The sequence below is a fragment of the Pseudopipra pipra genome, chromosome 4, assembly GCF_036250125.1.
Source record: "Pseudopipra pipra isolate bDixPip1 chromosome 4, bDixPip1.hap1, whole genome shotgun sequence".
In the NCBI taxonomy this organism is placed as follows: domain Eukaryota; kingdom Metazoa; phylum Chordata; class Aves; order Passeriformes; family Pipridae; genus Pseudopipra; species Pseudopipra pipra.
The window spans coordinates 13,674,276-13,680,275 of NC_087552.1; positions in this window are offsets into that span (position 1 = coordinate 13,674,276).

A 6,000-nucleotide genomic window follows, 5' to 3' on the forward strand; every position below is an offset into this window, starting at 1 on the left:
AGAGGGATTTTAAAAAGGGGGTTACATAGATTTAGTCCAGAGGCCAGCAGTGAAAGCCCAGCATACTCTGTTTTGCTTCAGCAGATTACTGACAGTTTGCATGGATAACTTACTGATCTGAACTCCCTTACCAATAGTCCTTGTCCCTTACTTCCTTTTTTTATGATTATTTTTTCTTAAACTTTCTACCTTCTTAGGCAAGGCCCAGAAAACTTGCCACAGTCTTGACAGTTTACTGGTTGTTCAGTGAATAATCTCTGGCCATATACTATATTGGGTTTACTTCCTGATTCCTGATTTTTGGCACTGACTGTTTAAGGGAATGTCAATTTGCCTTAGTGTTCCATATGTTGGGGCAGCAGGCATCGTACCCACATAGGAGATTGATATAAGATGCATAGGATGTGTAGTCATTTTATGGAGAATGGGTGCTCTGAGGCAAGGCAAGATGTTGCAAGAAAACCTTCACTGTTGTACAGCAATCCTAGGATGGAGGTATTTAATTTTTTTTTTCTGGTAAGAATTTTCTATCAGGACATCAAATATTTTATTCTTTGGCTGATTAAAATATTAGCTACTAGGAAAACTGAGGATGAGAGATGTCTACAAACTTAACATCCCCTTGTCCACTGGAAATATAAACTAAAGGTAGATATTACAGTTGAAATTTTTACTTTTGTATTTTTTTGGGGGGGGTCAGGTTTGGTTTGGTTGGTTGGTTGGTTTTGTTTTTTTTTTTTAACTTTGCCGAATACGTTTTTTTCTGAACTCTTACCATTGAAGCACCACTTTAAAATGAATATTCCCTAACTTCACATGAAGAGCCCTAGAAAATACAGCCTCTCCTTTTGGAAATCTTTTTTTATTTCTCACCATGAGAGTCAGGAGGGAGAGAGGTTGCACTTCTTTTATTACCTTCTTAGCAGTAAGCAACAGGTTGCCATGATTTGAGGTAGCCAGTGTAATACAGGAGAGGCAGTACAATACTTATACCCCTACATTTAGTGCTTGTCTTCAAAATATCTCTCATATATTATCTCACAGTAGTTCTAAATGAATATTATAATTTAATCATCAGCATTACATAAATGCATTATCACTATGATAATAATAGAAATATTTTTCAATAGCAGCATCATTTTGGGCCTGATAATAGAAAACATATGATTTTCATTATACTATAGTGGGGCAAGGAAGGAGTGATAGAGCCAACAGCATTTTTAAAAAAGAAACGTGTACAGCAATGCATCAACTGGCACACTGAGAAAATTCAATGGTACTTCTCAAAAAAAAAAGGTACAACATTTCTTATAAATCTCATGTAAAGATAAAATTTTAAAGGGGTTAGTAAAGAAATGTTATAACATCCAGAGCAAAAACAGCTACCAAGAAAGGATATAGCCCACATGGTTGCCAAAACAGATCTGAATAGCCAGTCACTAGCAACTGCTGACCAGGTAACTTCACTAGCCTGGGAAATAGTGGTTAGTTCTTTGCTATCCAAATCCCTCAGTGCTCTTAATGTGTTTTCAGCACAGCATGGCCACTGTAAAGCAGCCATCCTGTAATGGTGCAGCATGTATTTGCAGAGTTTTGAGGATCCCTAGTTAGACAACTCTAATGAGAAGCTGTGGGGATATGTGCCAGCTGTGAGTTTGACCACAGGTAAGAGCAATGAGACAAACCCAGGGCCACTGTTGAGATTGTTGCCTCCATGGAACACCAGGAGGCATGAAACCAATGTGGCAGATACTGCTCTCAACATGGAGCTCAACTGAAAGAAACTATGGTGCCCTTAATAATTATCCCAGGCCAAATTCTTCCTGGTTTTACTCCACTTTATGTCCAGTAGAGTTGTGTAGTATTAAGTGACTGCAGTATAGCATGCACATACTCAGCAATGCTTTAGACTCATTAGCCAGCTGTGGCAGCAAGAAGCTCAGCACAGTGTATTTCAGTCTACTCTTAGTATGATAGTTTGTCTTTTGGCCAGTCAGAACTGAAAAACCCCAATGGAAACCTGAGAAGAATAAGAGCAGTGATGGGGGAGACCTGACAATGCACAGGATGTGTGAGACGGGGAAACAGTAAGAAGGCAAGAGAGATGTCATCCTACTAGAAACAATGTAGTCATGAAACCCTATTCTTAGCACTGCAAAAGCTTTCACAGGGATTATCTGTCCACTCTGTGAGTACAGATATACTGTCACAACCATGACAGTCCTGTGTGGGCAGAATGTCTTATTTTTCACAGACCATTCAGTGCTGAATAGGTTGGTGTGGTGAAGGAGGAGGTGCCAGTTCATCACAGGATACACGGCTTGTAGCTCAAGCAGTGAAGCTAAGAGCTCACTAATTCAGAGGTGGACTGTCCAGGAATTTAGAGTTAAATGCAAAACTCTTTTTCCTTGCAGTTCATACAGTGCCTGGCTTAACTCCTCCCTAGAAAGCAGAGGGATACAGAGTACACAGAGTGAGGACAGAGGTGAAATCTCTGCATTGGATCCTCAAGTAAGACATGGTTCCCAGTGCTTTAATGTAGTTTTGAATATATTGAGCTACTTGAAGCTTGTGTAGACATGCTTTTGTCGTGGAAATAAAACCAAACAAAACATACACTTTCTTTTCAAAGCACAAATCTTGATAAAGCTCTCAGAAAAAAAAATAATTACAAGATTGAGAGAAATGGTATCCTTGCAAATATCAGACATGCTTCCAGTTGCAAGAGCAGAGCATGACCTTCTTGCTTCAGTATGATGAAAAAAGCTCCACAAGTATTTAGGCTCCAGCATATTTAATTTGTTTCTAAAATATAATATAGTGCTCAGACAGGAGCAGACATTTCTTTTGAGTGAACATCATTGTGTGTTTGCCTATCAAAGTCTGCAATCTCCCATACAGCAGCGTTAATTGTTTGCATTACTTGAAATATTAATGCAATTTAAATGATTTATTACATCATCAGCCTAACTACTTAAGTGTTTAAACTGTTGGTTTTTGATAAATTGATGTTCATAGCTATATAGAAGATTTCTTCTTACCTCTGCTATTAATTGTAATCCAAGTATAAGGAATGGAAACAAAAACCCCAAGCCTTCTACCCTATAAAACTAAATTCGTTTCTGGCTCTCCTGGAATAAAAGTCAGAAATGTCCTAAATTTTTATGTATATACATATATATATAGGAAATGAGTTAGCTGTTACAAAAATAAAAGAGAATGCTAACCTGGGCTTTGTAACCCTCTAGATAATTGAAGCCTCTCCATCTTTTTTTTTATTTTCCTGTGGAGGGGCAATTGAAAGACAATAAAGTGAAAGAAAGATACAAAGTTAGTTGTATTAAGACCTGAGTGTCTGAGATATTACAGTACTGTGAAATATCCATGTACCAAGTAGTATGATCTGATAAAAGAAGACATTTGAATGCTACTATCAAGACAGCTGTTCCAGTGGTAAGTACATATAGGATTGTCCCATGAAAACAAATCTCAGATGATTGCTGGGTAATCACCCAAAACTGTAGAGAGGAAAGGAATCAGTTGAAGCACAGACTGTTTCTTTTTTGTCCAGAAGTTGTGGAGTCACACTGAGCAGCTAAATGTCAGGAAAGCTTTGTTTTTACCTTGGGAATGTACAGTGCACTTGATGATACAGCAGGACTTTCTTCCTCTTGATGAAAAATGCCTGGCAAGGACTAATTCCATCTTTAAGGTAAACTCTAGACCTGCTAAGTGTTTCATCTCCACAAAAGGAAGGGCATCTTGAAGACCTTCCATGAAACTTGATGGCACTCTTGGCTGTGACCCTTTTTACCCTTATAAAATGTCTTCTTGGGCAATTGTAAATATCTTTCCCCACAGGGTCCTGATAGTCATTGCTAAAATCTTCCTGGGTTTCTTTTCACCTACTAATTAATTTGATTTCTCAGGTTTTCTGTGGACCACTAATAACTCACACCAAGTATCTGCACTGATGAAGCCACATTGCAGAAAATTACTAACACTAAATGAAAAGCAGTTGCAGAATAAACCTTGCAAATGTAGAGAGCTGTGATCCAAATCCAGGAAATGTGTGTTTGGATAAAACCTGAAGTCCTGAGGTTTTCATATGTATATTAATCTTAGCAAGAATTGACCTACTCTACTGAAGTTATGCGAGCATATTATCAGATCAAGAATAACTTGGAAAAAAACCACCCCAAAACAACCAAAACTAAACAAACCACATCTATCTTTAAAATGTTTTCTCACATGCAATTCAAGTGTTTGACCCGAACACTGAATGCCATTATTTGGCACATAAAACTTGCTAAATGTGTGAATTACTAGTGTTTTAAGCTGATATAGTGAAAGGAAAGCCTGGCCTCATTATCTTCAATCTCAGTGAGAATTGTGCTTTTAAAATAACTGTTAAGGACTGAAGTAGTTTCAAGCTTCAAAGATTTTTTTTTAGAAGAGCAGTAGATAAATATGTAGTGATATATAAACAGAGAGTACTCCATCGGTATCTGTAAATATAAATGAGACTTCCTGAGAGATGTATAATAAGGCATTTTATTCTTTCCTATTTGACTCCAGTTACCACAGCATTTCTTTGTTGTAACTAAGTAGCTAAGGTTATCTGTAGCAGCCACAATAGCATAAATTATATTATCAGTGAGGCAGTTCTTCTGAATACTGATACAACACAAAGAAGAAAACCCTCACAGACTGTAATACACATTAGGAAGTCATTTTTGGTAGTCAGTGGGAGGGTGTATTGTTGTATCTCATAAATAGAGACAAGAGTAATCATATGGTACTATTTATGCAGGCGTTTTTCTGGCATGGAATTTAGTTGTGCAGGCTCAATACAAAATTTCAAGGCTGTGGTGGTGCCTCCTCTTCGGGCTGCTTTATGATCTCCAGAATTCTCATTAGACCTTGGCCTTGATTAATGGCTCTTGGGAAGTTAAATTTTCTTGAATTTATTAGAAACACTGTCTGTACAAGGAACTTCTGCTGTCTAACCAAGAAAGGCGACAAGAGATAATCAGTCATCTCTGGATAGTCTTGGAACATTACTTGCCTGACTTATAGACTGAAACAATATTATTGTTACTGGACTTCTGAAAAATTCTAGTAATTATTGTCTTGGATTATGACCAGGATGGAGATTGACTAATGACTAACTTCCATCATTGTGGAATCCTATAAACAGGTGTCCTAGGTGAGGCTCTTTGAGGTCTCCTGGGTCACACTGGACTGAGACCAGCATCTCCCTCTGAGTGGGACACCTCTCGGAGCTTGCCAGCTCTCAAGTTTGCAATAATTGGAGGATCATCACCAAAAGCTGACTGTAGAGCCTGGGCTGATACCCCCATTCCTCGAGGCTCAAACTTTCCTGGTGAGAAACACAGAGGCATTTGACTTGAATATTTCACTGGACTCAGGGGAAAGTTTTCTGGCATATACACCTTAGTGCACTTATATATACATCGCTGTGTCTCTGTGCATATGTGTGTGAGAATTGATTCAAACACCCTATAGCAAGTAAAATAAGAACGTTGCCGTCTCAGGTCTGTGCTTAAGTTGCTGTTGCAATTTTAGTAAGTCCTATTGAATCACTTAATAAGTTGGTAAATTAGAAAACAATTAAGTCCTACTAAATCCCTTAGATATAGACTGTTGACTAAATCTGATACTCAGGTTGGACACAGCTGCACCTAGGCTCCACCAGGACTTCAGAAAGCAAGGGGATCCTCTCTGAACCTCATGACTAAAAGGAAGAGTCTCCTTTTCCTTACACTTTTCCATCCTCAGTCTCTGTATAAATCATTCTAAATTGATTCTAATCTGCTTTTCTTTTGTATGTTTGATCCATGCAGTAAGTAGTAGAGTGAACCTTGCCATCAAACATTGTCACGCTTTTCCCACTTTATGTTAAACCTGCTTTATACCTTTTTCAGTGATTCTTTAAGTGACTTAGACCATTCATTCACAACAAAGAGTCAGAGTGGC